The sequence below is a fragment of the Miscanthus floridulus genome, unplaced genomic scaffold (assembly GCF_019320115.1).
Source record: "Miscanthus floridulus cultivar M001 unplaced genomic scaffold, ASM1932011v1 fs_162_3, whole genome shotgun sequence".
Lineage (NCBI taxonomy): Eukaryota > Viridiplantae > Streptophyta > Magnoliopsida > Poales > Poaceae > Miscanthus > Miscanthus floridulus.
The window spans coordinates 95279-120000 of record NW_027096303.1 but is presented as its reverse complement, the minus strand read 5'-3'; the positions used below and the strand labels follow the sequence as shown (position 1 = coordinate 120000).

At 42.7% G+C, this 24722-nt stretch overlaps 1 pseudogene; it reads left to right on the top strand.

The window, feature by feature from the left end:
* The first annotated feature begins 5475 nt into the window (after nt 1-5475).
* LOC136530602 (dicarboxylate transporter 1, chloroplastic-like) lies at nt 5476-11047 on the top strand (annotated as a pseudogene).
* Nucleotides 11048-24722: the final 13675 nt, after the last annotated feature.

Below are 24722 nucleotides of genomic sequence, written 5' to 3'. Positions count from 1 at the left end.
TATTGATGGACCTGTCGTCTACGTAGCGTATATAAAGCGAAACCCGATTCCACGAAAAAATATAAATTAAAATCAATTATAAAACAATAAAATGCGAATGGGCCATCACTGTCGGTTATCAACGAACCGACAGTATTGTCGTAACCATCACTGTCGGTTATCAACAAACCGACAGTGTTGGATTTCTCAACACTGTCGGCTTGAGCCATGAACCGACAGTGTTTTCTTACTCAACACTGCCGGCTTGAGCCATGAACCGACAGTGTTGGATTTTTCAACACTGTCGGCTTGAGCCATGAATCGATAGTATTGGATTTCTCAACACTACCGGCTTGAGCCATGAACCAACAGTGTAGGCTTGCTCAACACTGTTGGCTTGAGCCAAGAACCAACACTCTTGAAGCAACCATCACTGTCGGTTGGGACTATAAACCGACAGTGTTGTTCAACTGGACACTGTCGGGTGGAGCCAAACTTTTTCCTGTAGATCAGTGTCGGTTTTTAAGAACCGACAGTGATGTCAACCCCACATCACTGCCGGTATGCCACCGTCGGTTCAAAATTCGACAATGAAGGGGTTTTTTGAACCGACAGTGATGTCCAGATCTAGGGTAGTGCTCATCAGCTATAAAAGCTGCTTTTCACGATCCAAATGGATGGAAACAAACAGGACCTAGAGGTGAGAGATTGCAAAAAAAACACATGCTAAGAAACAACCATGTTAATGCAAAATATCTAATGCTGGTATTTACAGAGACCTTTTCATACCGACCAATAGGAAAATACAAGAACCTTCATTGACGATGCTTATTACTTAGTTCATAACTAATTCATAATGGGAATAAAAAATAAACTAGTACCATTTTTAACAAAACATTATCTGTATGTTGCTATTTGGAGTTTATTTGGATATTATTTGTTCATGTTTGTAGTGTTTCATTACTTGCATCACGAGTTAAGTGCATGATGTTTGAGGCACTCCATTGTGCGAAACCTATAAAAAAATCATGCAATCAATAACCTAATCATGCAATCAATATAAAGTAAAATGCTAGCCATGCAATGCTAATAGGATCTATGCATATGGTGGAGCATGGCATATGTGAGGTTAGTATCATTTTTCTTAGAGTAAAATGCACCCTGGGTACTTAAACTACTGGGGTATTACCATCTAGGTACTCGAACTGAAAAAGCTATCACCTGGGTACTTAAACTATGGGGGCATTACCATCTGGGTACTCGAACTAAAAAACCTCCCACTTGGGTACTTAAACTATTGGGCCATTACCATCTGGGTACCGTCGCCGCCGCTGCAGAGTGACCATGAGCACGGAAAAATGAATTTTGATTTTTTTTCTTTTTATGAAAATGAATGAATAGTGCTGGAATTTGTTATTTTTGTAAAAAAATAATTAGAGCTCCAAACATTCTAAAAATTTTTGTGTAGCATCTATATGATATACTCTACCTAGGACAAATATGAAACTTAGAAAATGAATAGTTTTTGTATGTTTAAAAATTACCTCTTTTAATTAATAAATGAACTTCCATAAATTTTATAATTAAAATAAATAAATGTCAAAAAGAGGCGGCCTAACTGTGTGCGAGCGAGCAGGCGAGCACAGGTAGGCCGCCTCTTTTTAACATTTATTTATTTTAATTATAAAATTTATGGAAGTTCATTTATTAATTAAAAGAGGTAATTTTTAAACATACAAAAACTATTTATTTTCCAAGTTTCATATTTTTTCTAGGTAGAGTACATCATATAGAGGCTACACAAAAAATTTTAGAATGTTTGGAGCTCTAATTATTTTTTTACAAAAATAACAAATTCCAGCACTATTCATCCATTTTCAGAAAAAGAAAAAAAATCAAAATTCATTTTCCCGCGCTCCTGGTCACTCTGTAGCGGCGGCGACGGTACCCAGATGGTAATGGCCCAATAGTTTAAGTACCCAAGTGGGAGGTTTTTTAGTTCGAGTACCCAGATGGTAATGCCCCCATAGTTTAAGTACCCAGGTGATAGCTTTTTCAGTTCGAGTACCTAGATGGTAATGCCCCAATAGTTTAAGTATCCAGGATGCATTTTACTCTTTTTCTTATTTTTCTATGCACGACTACAAGCAAGAAAATAACCAGAACATAGTTAAGTGAGTTCCAAATAACTATACGGGTATATCATCAACAGAAAGATAATCAAATCACCAAAACAATCTATGACCCCATTTAGTACAACTCTAGCTTGCTGGTGGAGCAATTTTTTTTTTGGCTTGGAGCTGAAACTATCTTAGAAAAATATTTGGTAAAGCAACATCTCATGGTAGATAGAAATGATCGATGAAATATCTGTAATATACTTTTCTCTTTTTTCATGCCTTTTTCATTTTCATTTTCTTCCTTTATTTATTTTCTTCCTCTCTCTCTCTCTCTCTCTCTCTCTCTCTCTCTCTCTCTCTCTCTCTCTCTCTCTCTCTTCCTGTCATCATCTTCCTCCTCCTGTTGCCCTCCATCCCACCAATGTTGGAGCTAGGATTTGACACCAGGGTATTTCAAGAACAATTTCCTCTAAAACAACAACTAAAAGCACTATTACAACTAGATATTTTAGTATACATAATATATATTCATTATGTTACAGGAAAATAGGGGTATTTCAACGAATACCTAAGAATACCCCTATTGTCATCCTTGTGCCCCACCACCTCCTCCTTCGCCCCTCCCCACGCGGGTGTGCCACCTCCGCCTTGCCTCCACCCCTTCTCGCACTACCATATCGTCGCCCTACCTCCGCCTCTTCCTGCGTTGGTCTCGCATGCACCGGCCATGCCCACACCAACGCGCCCCAGGGGCAAAACTGACCATGGTCGTGTTAGGGCCACTAGAGCAAGAGGGATCTATATGAGACGGTGGTATTTTTAGTTCTTGCTCATGTCTGCATCTCTAGATAGCGGGAAATTTAAAACTTCACCTATGGAGCTGCACCCCATGTTGGCGTTTGGATGGAGACGTTGTGGAGCTGTTGATGGAACCGATGGAGGACAGGTTACCTTTCATGAAGTTGGTTTCCTGTTTTCTAAATTTTAGCTATTGTTTTCATTCCCATCGTAACAATGTTTTTGTTTCTCTAATAAGAAAGGGACATGCTGTATCTATGAATTAAACCTGATTGCGATAGTTGGATCCCCTGGAGATTGGAGTCCTCCAACATTGTGCAAGTCGTAAACCCGATATAATATTGTTATTCCTTCCATGTGGAGGTGGACTTGAAAACGATATGAACGTGATTTCATTTTCCAATTTGAAGCTGTTTTCAACTCCACTTCAATGCTAACACATCGTCACAAATGGTTAAAGAAACAAGCAGCTTAGGCCAATTCCAAAATTTAGAATAGGTACGTAACAAACTCATTTGGCCGCCATTAATTCCTGTGCTTTTTGTTACTTTGGTGTACACTGTACAGAGAGGCTGCTTCTTATCTGTCGTATCTGCCTTTAAAATGTAAGCCCTAGTTGGATCCAACTAGCTAATAGTTAGTTGCTAAAACAAATAACTAGATCAATTAAAAGGAATCCAACTAATTGTTTGCTATACAACTAGCTAACAACTATCTCATTAGCTATTAAGGATGGAGATACAGTAAATTTAAGGGGTGCTCTTACCTTTTGGGTGCAAGGTTTTGTAACGGGGGAGTGCAAATATGGTGAAACTTTAGCTCTTCACATTGATTTTTATTTTTTGCGTGGGTGCGGCCACGTCCACTGATCTGAGTATAGCTCCGCCCCTGTTAGCTATCACAAACTTGACTAATAGATGGCAAAAGACACTTTTGCCCTTCCATCTATATCTATGAACGTGCCCTACCAATAGCAAATAGAAAAAGAAAGGCATTACAGACAAAACCACCTATGCATCCACATTTTAGCTAGTGGATCTAAATAGCACCTAACCAATAGGTAGCCAGCTAATATTAGCTGTGAACTATTAGCTAGCTACTCCCTCTGTCCCAGCAAAATTATAGTTTTGCTAATTATTTGATCCGATAATGATATATCTTAAAATTTAGTTAATTATCATAGCATATCAATTATCTATCATATTATAGTGAGAATTGAGAAGCGAGAGCTATGTTACGATCGGAATATGTGATTCTCTTTGCTTCTTTGGTTTATATAAATTATGAAATGTCTTTGTATCTATGTCAGAGAAATATCAGATCAAATATGTGACAAACTAAGAATTGAAAAACTATTGTCTTTCGAATCTAAGTTGTTCATATGTTATCAACTTAACATTGCTTTTGTATTTTTGACGCAAGAGTAGAATTAGCCAATTACATTGGCGTTTTTTTAAATATTTGTATGAAATTTCATCTGTTGTAGTACAAAACCATATATAATAAGTCTAGACACATCTAGTCATGGTCTAGACCGTGTAGACGCTAGTTGGAAGGTTGACGACTGTCTTGTGTCTAGGCTTTAGTCCTAGTAATCCAAATAGTCCCTTATATCTTATATAGATAATTAAATAGACTATTACATAGGATAAAAAATCTAATGTAGCAACGAATCAAATGAGAAAAGGAAAAAGGATAGATAAGGGTATGTTTGGATTACTTAGAACTAACTGTTAGAGTACTAATTGTAGAATTATTTGTTAGATGATAAAGTTTAGTCTAGTTCTATTTGGATACATCGACCAGCCACGGGTCCACTTCAACTCTCTCTTGCCAATTGACAGTGAACTAGTTATCAGTTGAGATATAGACTGGAAGGTGGTTTTTTTTCTTCTAAGAGCACGTGCTCCCACCATACCTAGTATACGTGTTTAAATGGATTAAACTTAACTTTATGCTGGTACAGAAGCAACTCTAATTAAGCTAAGGTGAAACGTTTGGAAAGGACCAAGTACTAACACAGTACTAGAACTTTCTCCTCGTTGTAAAACCAAGGGTAGCAGGCTAACGCTAGTATTGGCTTCGGGTAAAAGTTGCTAGACACGTAGGCAGGGAGCACGCGAAGCTATTTCTCTTGTAGCATAGAGCATCGTTCTCGTAGAAAAGAGCATCCTTTCTTTGCCACAATTTTTTTTAGTCCTCTCTGTCTGAGTTCTGCGAAAATGTATGCTAGGGTCACGACAGTATGTGCCACAACGCATACTAGAGCAGGTGCTTGAAACTTTTGTCAGGTGAAGCACTTGTTGCTTCTGTGGGTGACTATTTTGCTTGCCGAACCACTCTTTTGGCTTCCTCAATCGTCACTGGTTAAAAACTTTGCATGTGATGTGAAAACTTGAAGAAATTTTCAAAAGACCTCTCTTTTCTCTATCGAAACTTAACGCAGCATGAACACGAGTCACTACCACTGATCACCGGTGCACCAACGCCGGGTCCACGAAGACCAGTCTCCGATTCCGATACGACCAAAGCTCGGGCGCCCAACGCCATCTCCACCGTCCATCCACTTAAACCCCACCCTCAGTTCCTCACCCACCACCTTCCATCCCCAGTCCCACCACCACTTCCCTCGCCGCCGCCATGGCGTCCTCCACCGCGGCCTCGCCGCTCACCTGCCACCACCTCGGCAGCGTTGGCGCCCGCCCCAGCCTCCCGTCCCTCTCATTCTCCCTCCGCCGCCGCTCCTCCTCCTCCTCCTCCTCTAAGCCCATCTCCCTCTCCCACTCCCACTCCCTCCCCTCCAAGCCCTCGTCTGGCCCCACCCCCCGCCGCATCCGGAGCCTCCCGCCGCGGCCTCACCCCCGTCTCCGCCTCCGCCTCCGCCGCGGCGGCCCCAGCCCCGGACCCGGTCCCAGCACCGGCCCCGGCGCCGGCCGCCCCGCCGAAGAAGCCCGCGCTGCAGGGCGCGGCCATCAAGCCGCTCCTCGCCTCCCTCGCGATCGGCGTCCTCATCTGGTTCGTCCCGGCCCCCGCCGGCGTGCCCCGCAACGCGTGGCAGCTGCTCGCCATCTTCCTCTCCACCATCGTCGGCATCATCACCCAGCCGCTGCCCCTCGGCGCGGTGGCCCTGCTCGGCCTCGGCGCCGCCGTGCTCACCAAGACGCTCACCTTCGCCGCGGCCTTCTCGGCCTTCGGCGACCCGATCCCCTGGCTCATCGCGCTCGCCTTCTTCTTCGCGCAGCGGGTTCATCAAGACCGGCCTCGGCTCCCGCGTCGCCTACGCCTTCGTCGCCGCCTTCGGCTCCTCCATCGCTCGGCCTCGGCTACTCGCTCGTGTTCGCCGAGGCGCTCCTCGCCCCCGCCATCCCCTCCGTCTCGGCGCGCGCGGGCGGCATCTTCCTGCCGCTCGTCAAGTCGCTCTGCGAGGCATGCGGCTCGCGCGCCGGCGACGGCACGGAGCGGAAGCTCGGGGCCTGGCTCATGCTCACCTGCTTCCAGACCTCCGTCGTCTCGTCGGCCATGTTCCTCACCGCCATGGCGGCCAACCCGCTCTCGGCCAACCTCACGGCTGCCACCATCGGCCAGGGGATCGGATGGACGCTCTGGGCCAAGGCCGCCATCGTGCCGGGGCTGCTGTCGCTCGTGCTCGTGCCGCTCATTCTCTATGTGATCTACCCGCCGGAGGTGAAGGCCAGCCCCGATGCGCCACGCCTGGCCAAGGAGCGGCTCGCCAAGATGGGACCCATGAGCACGGAGGAGAAGATCATGGCCGGCACGCTGCTGCTTACGGTATATAATTAATGATATATATACATATACTTGCCATTTTCTCGCAACATTTAACTCTTTGGCATTACTATAGCCTTTACTAGCATTCTTTGAACTTTTCTTGTGCTATTAGTGTTCTTTATTTATGCCTTGAATCCTGATGGTTAAAATTATTATCAGCTATCTTTCATAAGTAGTTTATAGTGTTCTATTATGAGTGGATGCACCATTTGATGTCTTTGGAGTCTTAGGATTCTTGTTATCAATGGTTTAGTAATCGACTGAACTCTGACCTGTGACTTTGTAATGTTCATATCCTTGACAGTCGTTGCCACTGAATGCAGTTTTTTTCATTGCCCTGTCACATCTAACTTGAATAGGAATTGGATCCACTTTTCTTCACTGAAAATTATGCCCTTGCTCTGCATGCCAGGTTGGTCTTTGGATCTTTGGAGGAATGCTGAGTGTGGATGCAGTGTCTGCAGCAATTCTTGGCCTAGGGGTCCTCCTAATCACAGGGGTTGTCACATGGAAAGAGTGTTTGGCAGAGTCTGTGGCGTGGGATACGCTTACATGGTTTGCAGCACTTATAGCAATGGCTGGCTACCTCAACAAATACGGGTTCATCTCTTGGTTCAGTGAGACTGTTGTGAAGGTACACTCTCTTTTCTTCACACAACTCTCATCTCTCATGAGCCTTGGCTCTTGGCATTTATAAGGTTAAGGTTTTTCCTTTATTCGTGAGAAAATTCCTTATTTGACAATGGAAGTTAACATGCTTTATTCTTTTTCCCACAACGAGAAACCTGAATTTTATTACTTGAAGCAATGAAATTACAAACACAACGAGTTCAAAGACATAACATCACAGATTGACAGATCCCACCCAACTAAAATCCATACTTCTGATCACAGAGGGACCAGAACATATGGAACCACCTCAGGCCCATGACATGCTTCCTTTATGGCCCTGAAAATCTTTTTCTCCCTTATATGACACTGGGTCTATCTTTTATGCCTTAATTTGACACTTCCATCAGTTTTGGCTGTTAACCCATTAAAAGATTAGATGAAAAGACCTTTTGACCCTCAGCCCTCTTTGCGCCAGTATTGGAGTCCCAGCACCAGGATTTGTGCATAACATATGTGAGGCGACAAGCAATTTCAAAAAACCATGCGTAGTTTTAGTTACTGATCAAATCAAAGCTTATCATGAAAGTATGAAGCATCTCTTTCTCAGTATCCATCAACATGTTAACTTCATAGATGAATTATTCATCCTATTTCTTTCCCAATATCATTCAACATGTTAATTTCATACATGAATTTTTTTATACTATTAATTGGTGAAGAAAAAATGTGCTTAATGTAATCATCTCGTGAGAAAATAGTATGCTTCTTTTTCTTAAAGAATGAAACAGTAAGTTTTGTGAGGAAGCCGGCCTTCTTTTACTTTTTATTTTTTGGATGTCCTCTTTTTGTGAGGCTAGACTTCAAGCTCTCAGAATGTGTGAAGATAAACGAGTTGCTTTTCTTCTTTGTATAGATTCTCTTGCTTAGCTCTTTGGTTCTCTAGCCGTCCTCAGGCTTGAGGCTCCCTCTGGGAGCTTGTTCATAGTTGTGGCCCCTTTTATTGTACAGTTTCTTCTTTTTATTAATACAAAAAGCTCTAACAGTGGGGGCCTGCGCTGCTGTATTTTCTGTTAAAAAAACAGTAAGTTTTTCATTGTATCGTTCAGCCACATTTTCAGTAGCTGGTGTGCAGCTTCTTATTTACATTCACTTTAATTAGCAGTTCACTTCTTTTAAATAGCGCAAGTTTTAATTATATTTCATAATAAGTATGTTTCATACTGTATTTCAGCATTTCGCAGAGTCATCCTTTCATCCCACCTTTCAGTTCTAGACTCTTGGCATGTCACATAAACCATCATAAACAAAAAATCCAAAAACGACCTTCTGTCTGAACAAGAAAACAGAGCCCATCCCCTTAAAAAAAAAGAAAACAGAGCCCATCACATGACCTTCCAAAGCTGCAGAGCACAGAAACAGGGGAGCAGGATTAAGGCCCTGTTTGTTTTGTCTTATCCTATCTGTGGCGGAAAAAAGCTCAGAATCACACCAGACGTCTTGTGTTTGATGCACTTCTGCTGGCCGCCCTTCAGCGTCACGTAGGGTTTTCAACAGGAAACATGAGACGCTGTGACGCGAGGGAATCAGTGCTTCCCCACGACATAGCTGGTGCAGTATATGTGCTACTCTCGTCCATGGAAACAAACAGGTCCTAAGAAAACCAAGTTATTTGTGCTTGTTTCACTGAGAGGATTGGGGCAGATGAACTCCAAGCCTCAGGCACAGTAAATCAGGAGCCCCGGCTGCTTGGCCGTTGCGCTCTGGCTGCAGGATCTCTGGTCAGTTGGGCTGCCACCCCCAATGACGCTTGGGGCACAGCTGCTCGGAGCGGTGCCGCCCTGGCCGTTTGGGCCGGTGCCACCCATGCCACTCGGGCCGCCACTGTCAACGTGATCCATTGTGCATGTTTCCCTGCCGACCTCAACTGGATATGAACCCCCCTGCTGACTAGGGTTTTGGGACGGAGGAGGGGCACGGGAGAGAGAACAACAGAGAGGATAGAAGGCGTTTGAGCTTGTGACAGGAGAAGGCTGAGGGCCGTGTGGCTTTGAGGAAAGGGGCATTTTAGACCATCTCCAACTAATCTGACATGAACTTGAAGGTTATCATTGTCAGAATGGACGGAAATATCAAAGTAGACCTGGTGCCATATAAGGGAGAAATTTAGGGCCTTAGAAGGAACCATGTCAACTTCTAGTGTCAAAAAAGGAATTTTCTCGTCATTGTTAGGTCTTCATGATTTACAAACTAAATTCCTTATTTCAGAGATCTTGGGCATGATGGATGCTTTTTACTGCAATACAACATGATCCAGCGATCTGAGCCTAGAAATTTAGTGTTTTACTGTTCATTTTTGACCTATTTCCACAAAAATATGAAAATTTACTTTGGGCAAAGAAAGGTTATGAAGAGTATGCATCTCTTTACCTGCCCTGTTCGCTTTGCTGAAAAGACAAGCTGAAAGTACTGTTCACTGATTTGTTGTGAGAGAAAAACACTGTTTCTTCGCTGAAAAAGTACGGCTCATAAGACGAGCGGACAGGTAGCAATTTATTGTGCTGTTTGTTTGTGAAGGGGTAGGCTGGGTAGTCATCATGCCATAAGAACCTTGTGTAACTTGTGTTTGACACTGTTAGATTTGACATTTGACATAGGAGTGGTTATCTTGGTTATGTCTGAACTTAGGTCCTGTTTGGATCCAATGTGATAATAATTAGCTGCTAATAATTAACTCCTTAGATCCAAACAGGTCTAGCTAATAGTTTAGCTAATTGTTACCTGAATACCAAACTAACCACTATTTCACTAGTTGAACAAAACTAGCTAATAGCAGCTAATATTAGTTGTGGCCTATTAGCTACCTAACTATTAGCAGCTAATGGATCCAAACAGGACCTTAATACTGCTGAATTCTTATGCTTATGGATGTATCTATGCAAACTAGGAAATAAAAAATTGAAAGACGTTAGTTTGGTAATTGTAACATGATGCAGTTTAAATTATATTGGGGTCTGATATTACTAGTTTTTTGTTATTTTTTTCTGACATCTACAATATAGATAGATTGGTAGGTTCTGTTAAGTACTTCTGCTAATTTATCATTTATTGACCTTATTGCTTTTGTTTCAGTTTGTTGGAGGGCTTGGCATGTCATGGCAAGCCTCATTCGGTGTCTTGGTGCTGCTGTACTTCTACTCTCACTATTTCTTTGCCAGTGGTGCTGCACACATCGGAGCAATGTTCGCCGCGTTCCTGTCAGTGGCGAGTGCCCTGGGCACCCCGTCGCTCTTTGCTGCACTGGTTCTTTCATTCCTCTCGAACCTCATGGGTGGCACCACCCACTATGGCATTGGCTCTGCTCCTGTCTTCTACGGCGCCGGGTATGTCCCATTGGCTCAATGGTGGGGCTATGGGTTTGTTATCTCCATCGTAAACATCATCATCTGGCTTGGGGCGGGCAGCTTCTGGTGGAAGATGATTGGGCTGTGGTGAGCACCACATTAACTGCGACGTTCCTTTGTTTTCTGTTGTTTTGGTCGAGTGGGGAAGGAAAAACTATTCCCGAATTTGTGGTGCCACAGATGCCGCTGTCCCCAAAGTTTTGTTGTCGACATGATTGCAACCCATTCTTTTAGTTGGTATCGATACATTTGTTCGAACCTTCTGGCAGCTAATTGCGAGGCCAGGGTGCAGTTTTTAACTTGCAAAGTTAATCATATAGAGTTGTGCTCAATGATTCTTGGGGATCATTCTCTCTATGTGCCCATGATGATGACAATTTGTGCTGGTTCCTTTTCATGTTCGGATTCTGATTCTGTTCATCTGTTGCGACAGCACTATGTTCTGCATTATATTGGCGCATCTGAGAGATTTATACTACTGGTTGGATCTTTGTGCATTCCAGTTAATATTGCTTCTGAGAATTCCGTAAATTGTTGCGAGATGATGCTCGAGTAAAAATCGCTGAACTAAATACCAACTGCAATCACTGGGATCCTCGCATGACTTACTCTTTCATTCTGGAAATTCTCTAAAGCCTGAGGATGAACATTGCGCTCTTTCATTCTGGAAATTGTCTAAGCCTGCTCGGAAGGACTCGCTGCATTGCTGCTGCTGCTGCAACCTCTTCCTACGGCTAATGTTCAGCCACTGAAGAAAAATCCGCAGCTGCAGCACTGATGATGCACTGGTGTCTGGTGGGGTTCATGGCTCGCTAGTGGAGTTGCTTGACTTGACTCTGTTTTCCCTTTGTCTAAAAGTACACTCTGAACATTAGGTGCTCTGTGAAAGGTACACTGTCGGAGGTCACGAAATCATGGTCAATCGGGTGTGCTTTCTTGCGCCACTTTTTATGCCAGCTGTTATATACCTACTGTTTCATTGTTTGCTGGTGACGTTCGATATCTTGAAAAAACAGCGTGATTTTGGACGATATCTTGAAAAAAAAACAGCGTGATTTTGGACGACTTGCGAGACAGATGGCGTGATTCAGTTGAAAGTTAGTGCGCAACTCGCACATTCGAGGTTCCTGTACGGTCGTCTTGCAAAGCAGTGTAGGAAGCCAAGCCCAAGAAAATGACCGGCACTTCCGTCATCGGTGGGCATCGGTACCCAAACATTCCAAAGACCAAAAACACCCTTTGCTTTAGCAACCTTTTTATAAGATTATATAGTCTCTTTAGATTCAAGGATGGGGCCTCTGCATTTAGCTTTGGTATCTGTATTCTAAAATATAATGACATGGCCTCTGGTGTTCATTTGATAAGGGAACAAAACCCTCTGCCAAAGTACCAAGCTTGGAAGCAACTGAAACATGGGATCGATGCTACCCTGTTAATCTCAGGTACCTTTACAAGTGGGGTGAATAATGTGCTGACACGAAGAGACCGATCGAAAGAGACATCCAATTTCGTCCTCTCAGATGGAAAGAGCGGTGAATCGCCGGGATGGGACAAAATCTTGCGAAAACGTATAAATCAAGAGTCCCACGTTCGATGCACGGCATCGAAATCTTTTCACGAAAAGTTCGAAAAAGCAGGAATATATATAGAGCTCATCTGGTGTACAAATATGCTCTGAGCCTCTGATAGTCCTCATTCATTTCCCTTTTGCCTCGGTTAGTCTCGAGCTCACTGTGCACCTTGAAGAACCTCTCAAGAAACATCCTTTTCCATCTTTTCGTTCGTCTTTACTCTCTAATATAATGCCAAATTTTGAAGTGCATCATTCTTTCCTAGATGCAAACTAATCCAAGAAAGCTTCAGTAAAATTCATGTGTTCCGATGGAACCCAGAAGGGACCTGCTGTCTTGACTGTCATCTCCTCTGTCGGCTCTTGAGCTTTTCAGCCACATGACTGTAATCAGTTAATGTTTACATTGTTTCTTTTTATTACCACCAAAATGTTTTTCTTGTCTGATCTCGCTCCTTCCTCCATGGAAACGAGCTAACATGCATGGCCTCACTCGCTCACCTGTTTCATCGTTTTGCTAGCTACCTACGAGTACAAGGATACCCTCGTAACACTGGCCAGTGGCTCTGTTCGGCTTACCTCATATTTGACTTGTTCGGTTTCTTTTTTCAGGCAAAACAGTGTTTTTCTCTTAAACAATTCAACCAGAATAGTGTTTTTTCACCCAGTTTCAGCCAAAATTCTGTTAGCCGAACGGAGCCACTGTCACCCTTTTCGTTGGCTCTCGGCCTTTCCCTGACCCATCCCGCTATACCATCCTAAACCCTAACCATAGCTAGCGCCTCAATGTCCCTATTGAAATGTCATTAGAATGGATAAGACGATTCGGGTGCAAATTATAGAGTTTATCGGATGATGTAGAACTAGTTACTAGTTGAGAAAAAATTCGTTCAAATTAGCTTAAGTTGACTAACAATTGCTAAAGGCTTAGTTAAAAAAATTAGCCCACTTGTTAGCTCTCCTGTTTGGATGCATCAAGACTAATTTTAGCTAACTTTTAGCTAGCTACTCCCTTTGATCCAAATTATAAAATGTTTTGGCTCTCTCTGTTCACTCTGCACTGTTAGTCACAGATTGTTACTGTTGTTTGACGTTGTTTGGTGTTGTTCATAATCGCTGTGTACCGTAGTGCTGTACTATTTATTCATTTTTTGTTACTATTCAAAAATATGTTCACATATAACGCGCTGCTTTCTAATCCCGCGCAACGTAGGCGCGTGTTCGGGCAAGTCGTTCTTAGCAGATAGTGATTGTCTATTCTCTAGTAATGAGCAGAACATGCACAAATGGAGGTTTAATATTTTTCTTAAGAAAAACCTGTTCCCGCCGCTCTTTAAAGAAATACCTATTTTAAATTACATGCACCATGCATGCGAATGAATAATCCTTATCCTAATGGAACTGTGAGTTTGTGACATTAAGGACTTGATAATGTCAGAATAAATAGTTGACCAAATCACAATTTTAATCGGTGCAACACTTAATTATGCTTGCACGCGCAGGCTTATCTTTGAACCTAATAATACACTATCTGGACATACAAACTCTTGCGCTGCATGTGCAGCTATTTTTAATAGGTAGTGCTACGTCCGTGTCTAGACGTCCGTGCGCTGCACTTCGTTTCGCGCTCCACGCGAGGCCCGCGCCGTCCGAGAGACAAGAGGTGAAGGGCGCGCAGTGCATCCTGATTCGGAAGAACCCAGCCGTGGCGTCATATTGATGTCCTGCTGGTATCAGGAGAGACGATGCAGCAGAAAAGTGGCGAGGAGAGATACAACATCCGATCTACTTTTGAAACATTCCAAATACACACAGTTACAACCTACATTCTGAAGGCAGTTGAAACACTTGAAACATGCTTCTGAAACATTTGAAAAAAAACACACCTGAAAACACTTGAAAACCATTGCAACCATATGCAACATCCAAATAAAACACATGCAACGTATGTGTGAAACATATGCAACATCCAGATAAACACACTTGCAACATGCGTCCGAAAAACATAGATGAAACATACCTCTGAAACATATGAAACACTCGAAACATACTCTTACAACATGCCTCCGAAACAATTACAACATCACCGATCTACTTTTACAACATCTATATGAAACCAATGCAATATACATCTGAAACGACTGAAACACTTGAAACATACATATACAACGTAGGGGAGGGGGAGGCTGGGCCGGTCAATTCCAACCATGGGGTGGGGAGAACTCGGTCGCCAGGGTGAGAGAGGCGCCGCCGGGGGTGGGGAGGGCACTGCGCTGGGGTGGGGCAGAGCCGCCCACTCCCCTGCAACACCGCCGTGCCACTTCCATAGATCTCGCCGGGGTGGGCCGGATTCGTGGGCTTGGGCGCTCCCTGTGGGTGAGGACGCCTTTAACGCCGAGGCAGGGGGAGGGGCGCCACGGGGGTGGGGGAAGGAGCCGCTAGGTGGGGAGGAGGCCGCCAGGGTGTGAGGGGGAGGACGCCGAGGTGGGGGAGCGCGCCGTCGCTAGCTAGGGAGGCAGCCATAGCTGCACGTTCGGGTAGGCGCGGAAGGAAGGACGAAGCGAAGAACTGGGTACGGCGTCCGTCCGGTTCGGACGTCTTAATTGAAGCATTATCCATTTTTAATTAACAGTGAAAATAATACACTAGAATATACAAACTCTTGCGTCCGTCCGGTTCATCACTGTTCACATCGTACTGTTAGTCGCTTATTGTTACTGTTCACGTTTTGTTCGACGCTATTTGGTGTTGTTCATTCATACTCACTATGTATCGTACTTCTGTACTTTTATTTGCTTTTTTGTTACTGTTCAAAAATATGTTCGGTATATCACGCGCTGCCATTTGTTGGGTTAAAGGCTCCGTTCGCTTTGCTGAAAAAACTAAGCGAAAATACTATGTTCGGTAGATTTGTTGTGAGAAAAAAATATTGTTCCTGCTAAAAACAATTAAAAAAGTACGAATTATAGGAGAAGCGAACCGGGTCTGTCAATCCACGTTACCTCAACCTCTCCGGTCTCCACACGTCTTGAATTAGAAATTAGGCAATTAGCACATTATATAGGGACAAAACGAATCTTATAAGAGAGAAATTTTACGAGTCGATTGGCAAGCGCAGCTTGAAACCTAAGGTTCAAACACACTTGTTATTTCTCCGTGGGGAAACTTAATTAAAACCAATAAATACTCCTAGGCTTATCATTTTTATTTAAGTACTAGTAGCTACGACTTAAGAAGACCTCACATAGCTTGATCGATCTATTCAAAGAATTTCTTCAAGACTTCGAGAGACTCAACACACATGGATGAGCACAGCAGGAAGAACTGTTTTCATCACGGTTTTGTCAAAGTGTCAGCAATCATGTGAGCGAAGCAGTTCTGGGTCCGGTAGCAGCCGGGCCCACACAATTCATGTGGTACTCTTCTCAAACCATGCGAAGACTTGAAGAAAGGCGCACCACCAGTGGGGAATGCTCGAGAAGACCCTGGTGGGTATTGCTAGAGGTACTCATAACCCGGACAACCAAACATATTATGATCAAATCGTGTTTGTTATCTTTTTTAATTTTGTATCACGGTAATGATACAAGCCGACACGCACGTACGCGCGCGCACAAACTCCTATAGAAGCACGCACGCAAACCTCAGTACTGTGTAACCTGTTCGCTTGCTGATTGATGTTGTTTTGTTGTGAGAGGAAAATACTATATCATGACTGATAAGTATGGCTGATACGATTGAGCAAACAGGATGTACGTCAGTAGATCTCGAGTCAATGCATGTATCTCGCTATCAGCTGTCATATTATTATCTATCATCAAAAAAACAACATCTTTAAATTTTGACAATAAATTCAAAAAAATGTGAGTATATTAAGTCGAGAACTTGAATCTAGACCAATAGGTTTCAAAATATAAAAATCTATATTTTCCTTAAATTTGGCATGTAAAATAACAAACAAGAGTAGATTTTGTCAAGTTTCCATATGCACCTACTTGTCGATGCATTTCTGAGATATATTGTTTTCAAAACATAGTACAAGACATACAACAACATGCGTGCACGAACACTCAAGACTACAAGCGTCCATGATATAATGAGTTGATAGACGACAAAATCACCATAAACACATCGCTATCGATGACCCATTGGCTACCAAAGATGAATATTATTATAGTGAGCCCGTGGAATATAAAAATATGAGCACCCATGACAATGTCAAGACAAACTTGTATGATTAATTTTCACCACAAGAACCAACTAAACCGCGTTCAACCATTTTTTAATAGAGTTAAATGCACCAGCGGTCATCGAATTTATAAGCGTGTGTCATATTGGTCAAGAACTTAAAGAGGGCGTTCGGCTGGTGCCTTGAATAGTAGATTTTGGATGGTTCTGGATGATTCAATAGTGTTATATGAGAGAGAATAGGCTGAAACAAGCCGGGAGTATACCAGCCGAACGTGTTGAAAAAATATATCTCTGAGTCCCTAAATTTGTTAACTGGTTCATCCCAGGTTTTCTTCTCATAGATTTCTCCAAAATTCCTCCAGACGAACGGGGCTGTCTGTGTCCATCACTTTGCATTTAACCCCTCATCCTCGTTCATTTGCATAAAAGAAAAGGTCGCACTCGAAGGTGCCGCCCTCGCTCTGTCCACGTGCCGACGCTGGAGACCTGTCGAACCGCTCCAGCACCATGTCCACGTCAACCGGTCACGCCAGGCGGACAGGTCAGTCAGGTGCCTCGGGGTCCGGGCCACGGGACGGGATGGAACCCGCGGCCCGCGTCGGCAGCCCGAGGTGCTGTTTAGTTACTCTCATTTTGCAAAATTTTCAGAGATTCCCCGTCACATTGAATCTTTGACCCATGCATGAAGTATTAAATATAAATAAAAAATAAAACTAATTACACAGTTTAAACAAAATTCACGAGATGTATTTTTTAAATCTAATTAGATTATAATTAGACACTAATTACCAAATAACAATGAAAATACTACAGTACCATTTCACCAAAAATTTCACAAACTAAACCAGACCCGATTTGATGCCCGCCACCTCGGGTCCGTCCGCGCGCTCGAGCACACACGCGGCACGCCCCAGGCACGATGCAGAGGAACAAAACCTTCCCCACCGCGCTGCCGCATACCCACAATGGATGACAGGTGGCCCGAGCGTGTGACAGACCCCACCAAGCAGGGAATTGCGCGCGCGGGGACGAGGTACAAGTGGAGTGGAGGACTGACCAGAGGGCCCCGCTGGCTCGCCTGGCGGACTGGCTCCTGCGCTGCGCGGCGATCGAGGGCGGGAGAGTCCCGGAGGAGCAGGGCGGCCAATTGCCAACCCGCACGCGCGGGGCGAATGTGGTTCGCTTAGGTCGGTGGGTCCCATACTCCCATCGGCCGGCTGCCGCCGGTGCACCCTTTTTCTGCGGTTCCGATCTTCGGCCTGTTCGCTGAGTGGTTTCTGGGTTGGTTTGAGCTGGCTGATATTGGTTTATTGTGAGAGAAAAATACTATTGATTGGCTGGTTTGGGCTGGCTGAAACCAACAAGCGAATATGCTACTTATGCCTGTAGCGTGGATCCGTTCGCGTGGCTCTGCGGGTACTCTCTCCGCCACATTTCAGCTATTCCCTTCGTCCCAAATTAACGGTAGTTTTGGTTTGCTGGCCATAAGTTATGGACTAGATTTATAAAAAAATATATGCAATACTTGTATCTTCAAATAAATTTATTATAAAAATAGATTCAACGACATATCTAAATATATTAATTGTGTATCATAAATATTAATATTCTTTTATATAAGATTTGTCAAAGTTATTTCTCAGCAAGCGAGAACGATAGTTATTTTAGGACGAAGGGAGTACATGATTGTAGCAGTGTAAATAATTATAAATTTGTACAAATTCAATTCAACTACTCCCTCTGTCCAGAAAAAAACGCAATTCTAGCTTTTAAGTTGGACACGAGATTATTAGAAAAATATATATTATAATTAATTTAATAGTATATATTCTATATCATAAATGTTATTTTTATACAACTTTGATTGAACTTTAATCGTTTGATTCCTTGAAACTAAGAATTGTATCCCTTTATGGACAGAGAGAATAGTAAAAAAAAACTCATGTCTCAAAATAAAATACATGTATCACTGAATTCAAATATTTTAAAGTTTTACCAAATCTATACAAAAATATATTAATATTTATGATGTATAATGAGTATTGTTAGATTGAGCATGATGTTTTTGTTCATTCAAAAAACTTAGCAAATATATTCAAAATCTCTTTTTCTACTGGTCCGTGCAATACATGAAAGAAAGCCATGGTATTGAAATATTTCTAGATGGCCGCACATAAGTAGCAACCAACAAATTACTCCAAAAGCATTAAAATTAATCCTTTTTTTTGTAAATTCTCTTAGATTAAGAAATGTGCTTAAACTTTAGTCAAAAGTCCTACATTTTCTCAATAATATTTGTAAAAATAAACTTGATTTTTAACTTGATTGTTTGCATTTTTTTTATTTTTTCGAGTTCGCCAAAATATTTAGTGAAGGTATAATTTCAAGTTAGCTTTTATCCAAAAGTTATATATGCTTTAGAAAAAGATAATAAACTCTACTTGACTTACTTTTTTATGAAAATTCATCTAGGACTTTTGTAAGATTAGCATGCATATCATACATAGGGTATAACTATCTAAATACAATAGATCAAATATATGATAATCAACTGTGAAAATGCAATCAAGTCCTAATTGTGGGTTTTTATGATAATGACCACGCAATTAGAGAACTAATGAGATTTATCGAGATGACAAGCAGATAATTTATATTCGAGGATGCTACACAAAACGGAGGTGCCTCAAATTACAAATGTAGATGGCTTTAAACTCAAAGGAGGTTTAAATTCTTTTATATTATTGAATTTGAGTATAGGAAAAGCCGTACTATAAAGGGAGACTCAATGCTTAAGCTAATATGTGCTACCAAGTGCTCAAACAACCTCATGCATCCTTAGATTCACAGCCAAGACAGTCTACACTTCACTATTATCCTTGCTGTCTTGCGTGGTGCGGCACTGCCGCACTTGAAGAGAGGCACTGCCATACTTGAGTCGCAGCAGAAGGAAGTAGCGTCCACGTTGACTTTCTTGGATGGCTCAAGACATATTAAAAGGTCTCGCCCGATCCCAAGGTTGCGGGCTCCGTCTCGCTCGACCCCTTAGGTGCAGGCTCCATCTCACCCGACCCTAATGACGCGGGTTCCGTCTCACCCGACCTTGAGGCCGCGGGCTCTGTCTCGCCTGACCCCTTGGGTGCGATGATAGTTGGGGGCTAGGGGTATATATACCTTTCCCCTTCTTCCCCAACGTCCATCTGCCTCTTCTTCCTCACTTTAGCACGCTCAAAACAGAGCAGGAGCTCTCTCTCTCTCTCCCTCCATTGTTGACCTCAAGCCCCCAAGCAAATCCATTTATTTCCCCATCAATCCTTGAGGGAAAAGGGTCCAAAACTCGATTAGAGAGCAGCTACATTGATTCTCCAACTCTAAAGAGCACTTGGTTCATGTTTTGGCTGGCAGTTGTGTTTGTTACTCTTGGAGCTTGGCTCCTAGCCGGCTAGAGCGTCGTCGATGGAGCTTGCCAACTTGTGTGGCAGCCTTGGGTGGTTTGTAACCATCTCTTGAAGCTAGTAAACTCACCCCTCATCTTAAGAGTTAAGTCTCTTGACTTGAGAATGAGGAAGGGTTAGAAAACCCTAAGCCTTAGTGGCTAACCTCAACAATGTGGAGGTAGGCAAGCCTTGGTGGCGAGGCGTAACATAGGATAAATCATTGTGTCACTTGTGCTTGATTTACATTACTTGCATGACACATTATGGTTGAGGTGATTTCTAGGGTTTCTAGTCGATCTACTTGTGTGTGATGTTCCTACCACTTTTAGCTCTCGATCTGTGATTGTTATACCTATAGTAAGCTAGGAAATTTCTCTGATCCAAGTTTTCATTCATGGATTTTGAACTGTGATTCGAAGTTGTCTGCAGGTGCGGCAGTGCCGCTGTTCTGGCCCGATAGTGCCGCCCTCCAGAGCGGCAATGTCGCTGGGTGAATTTGATAAAAGTTTGAGTGTTTATTTTGACAGGCCTATTCACCCCCTCTAGGCCAACCAGAGATCCTACAAGTGGTATCAGAGTATGTTACCTCATATACGCTTCACCGCATTAGGTATGGAGCCTGGAGGAAGAACTAGTGGCATGAAGCCGGTGGATGTCGATCTGGAGCGGGTTGATCTGCACGACATCGACAACAGCGAGTTGAGCGTGTCAATAGCAAGCAACACCATGCTACCACATCTTGAGGTTACCAATGCCGAAAGAGCTCTCAATGATGATGAGAGAAGAAAAAGGAAGGAAGCAAGAAAGCTCAAAAGAGAAGCAAGAGAGAAGAAGAAGAAGGAGGAGCATCGGTTAGAAGGCAAGAAGCAAAGAAAAGAAGAAAGAAAGATCAAAAGAGAAGCAAGAAGAAAAAGAAGGGAAGCTAGGAAGAATAAGGAAGAAGAAGAGAAGGCAAAATGCATCATTTAGTGACATATCAAGTAGTTCCAAAGATGGAGATGATGATGAGCCCTACCAAGTGTCGAAGGGGGACAAGAAGGAGAAGAAAGGAAAGGGCAAAATCAACAACAACAAATATGCCGCCATATCCTTTAACTATTCTTCTATGCCTATGACTAATCATGATCGGAGGTCTTTCATCAATGTGCCCGTGGACAAGTTACCTTATTTCGATGGGACTAACTTTGCCAAGTGGAAGCACTTGTTGAGAGCCTATCTTATAGGTCTTCACCCCGGCATTTGGGAGATTGTTTGCAATGGAATTGAGCCACCGATTGATCCCATGAACCCAACACTAGAAGAGATGGGAATCATTCACCTCAATGGTCAAGCCACAAGTGTGTTGCTTAGTGCTTTGGATGGTGATGAGTACAATAGAGTGATTGGGGTTGATATTGCCAAGCAAATATGGGACACTTTGCACCTAGCACATGAAGGGGGTGACAAAGTGAGAAAGGCAAGGATTGATTTGTTGATGTCAAAGCTCAACCGGTTTGTAATCTTGGATGGAAAGGGGCCACAAGAGATGTTTGATAGGTTGATGACAATGGTGGGCAAGATTAGAGGCTATGGTTATGATGAGCTAGATGATCATAAAGTTGTTAAGATTATGTTGGAGGCTTATTCACCTAGAAATGAGACCGTAGTGACTCTAATTAGAGACAAGAAGAAGTTTGAGTACTTCACACCAAATGATGTGCTTGGGAGGATCTTGACCTTTGACATGCAAAGAGAAGAAGCAAATGAGAGGAAGAAACTTGGAGAATTGCAAGTAAAGCTAGAGGGCATCAAGATCAAAGATGTAGCTCTCAAGGCCAACAAATCAAGCAAGCAAGGCTCTACAAGTAAGTCCAAGATCAACCAACAAGCTTCAACTAGCAAGCCCAAAGTAAGCAAGCAAGTTCAAGAAAGAGTAGATACCACATCATCATCAAGTGAAAGTGAAAATGATGATGGTCAATATGAGAAAGTTGATGATGTTGCTCTCTTTATGAACAGTAGTGCCGGTCCTAGGATTTTAAGGGCCCTCTGGCAATCTCGTCGCAACAGCCCCTCTTAATGATGTATAAAATCTTATAATATATAGGCGCTAATTTTACTTGCAAAACGAAAGCAAATTGAATAACATATTTTTAATTTAACATGTCTGATAATTATCGAGGAATAATGTAGATTAAGCAATATATTTATAGATGTATGATAATTATCGAGGAACAATGTAGATTAAAAAAGCAATATATTTATTTTCTTTTCTCACCCATGGCAAATGTTTCTCAGGTAACATTCTAAAATTCTAACACCTAAATTAGAAGAAAAATATGACTATATGGGTACAAAGTACTAGAAGTCTGAAATACTATACAAATAATTAATTTGGATTAAAAATAAAAAGGAAAAAAAATACCTTGGGCCTAAATAACTGATAGGTGATCGTAAATCATAAGAAGCCAATAATCAAGATGTCGTCATCGTGGAGCCCTGCCTAGTCGCTGTCCTCGTGTGTTGTGTCCGTGTCTCCGGTAGTCTTGCTCTTCACGGTGGCGTGGCTCGCCAGCTCCGCGTGTGTAAGGCGCACGTCGCGAACTCGCGATCAGAATATGCTGTGTGCAGCGTGACTCCTCGCCTCCTTTCTACCCGAGGGCCATGGGGAAAGGAAACTAGGAAAGAAATATCAATGTTGTCTTTTTGGGCCACCTGGCCAGTTCTTTGTCTCTCTTCTCATTAGTTTGCTAATGCCTAATGGACTATAGGACCTAGGGGTTTGTATATCTAGGTTTGGGCCCCTCCTTCGTTTGGGCCCTCGGCCATCGCACCTCATGCCCTACCCCTAGGGCCGGCACTAATGAAGAGGTATTACAAGGGGCTAAAGAAGCAAGGCTACAAGGTAGTGAAGAGAAGCTTTCCAAACAAGAAAAAGAGGACATGCTACAATTGTGGAAGCACCGATCACTTCATTGCCAAGTGTCCATATGAGATCAAGGACAACAAATACAAGAAGGACAAGAAAGAGGAAAAGGCCGACCGTAGAAAGAGCAAGAAGTACATGGGAGAGGCTCACATTGGGCATGAATGGGACTCAACTAAAGAGAGCACAAGTGAAGAGGATGAGAAGGTTGTAACTATTGCTATTCATAAGTCATCCCCTACACCAAGGCTCTTCAACGACATGTTTGATGATGACTATTACTTCTCTCACATTTGTCTTATGGCAAAGCGTGAGAAGGTAAAATCCAAATCAAAGGCCAAATCTCCTCCACCTCCTAGTGATATCTCTAGTAGTGATATTAGTGATAGCTCTAGTGATGATGAATCTAGTGATGACGAAATAAACATGATAACTAAAAATTTAGATGTAAAGACCAAATTATTCATCACTAAGCTAATGGAGGATTTAGAGAGTGTCCAAGCTGAGCTAGAATCTAGAGAAGATACTCTTATCCAACAAGAGGATCTCTACATTGCTAGCAAAGAAGCTCTTGTATTAGAGAGAAGTGAGGTGGAATCCTTGCGCAAGGCTTTGCCCAAAGAGCAAGAGGACCATGCTATCACAAAGAAAGCAAATAAAGCTCTTAAGAAAAAGTATTGTGACTTAGATGAAAAACACAAAGAACTTGAGATGCAATATAGCATTCTTTGGGATAGCAACTCACATCTCACTAAGGCAAAGGAAATCTCTACTCCCTCTACTAGTCAAAGTTGTGGAAAATGTTTTAATCTTGACTTGAATGCCTATTCTACTAACCTTGCAAACATAGAGGCTATGAGAAAGGAGATTGCTAGGCTCAATGAAATCATTAGAAAAGGATGGATGGGTGAGACCCAATCCATTGACAAGAAGAATGATGAATCAAAAGGGCCATAATTCAAGTAAGGAAGGCATCCCTCAATCAAACATGGGCTTGGACACACAAAAGGAGCCAAGACAAATGGAAGAAGGATAGTGAATGGCTATGAGTGTGTGTAGTTTGAGAGGAAGGGCAAAATTGGTATAGATCAGCCTGCACAGACCGCTATAGTGCAGCGTCCCCGAGAGGTAGTGCGCGCCCAGCAAAAATGGGAAGGCTACCAATTCTGCTCCTGATCAAATAGGTTTTTCAGAAGAAAGTGGACCGGGAGAAACATGTTTTTCAGAAGAAGGTGTACCAGGAGAAATAGGTTTATCAGAAAGCCTAAGGAATCAGTGTGGGCACCAAGAATAAGTATGTCTATCAACCGAAGGCTTATGCACCTCGACAAAGCTTGACATCATGTTTTGTTTTAAGGAACAATAGCAGTGGAAAAGTGGTTGCAAATTATGTTGGAAAGGAAACCAACATATATAGGAATACTTTAATTTGGGTTCCTAAGATTCTTGTGACTAACATATAAGGCCCCAAGTCAAATTAGGGACCTAAATCTAGCAACTAAACTTGTTTTGTAGGCATACTCCTTCGGTGGATCAAGTTGGGTGCTTGATAGTGGATGTACAAATCATATGACCGGAGAAAGGAGTATGTTCTCATCATATTCCCCGATGACACACTCAAATGAAAATATTGTCTTTGGAGACAATTCAAAAGGAGATGTGATTGGTCTCAGTAAAGTTGCTATAACCCTTGAGCATTCAATTACAAATGTATTACATGTTGATTCGGTGAGTTACAATTTATTGTCCATCTCTCAATTGTGTGAGATGGGCTACAATTGTCTCTTTACGAATAAAGGTGTGGAAGTCTTTAGAAGGGATGATTCCTCTATTGTCTTTCTAGGTCGACTAAAGAATAAGCTTTACCTAGTTGATTTCAATAAAGTAAAGCTAAGCTTGAAACTTGTTTAGTGGCAAAATCTA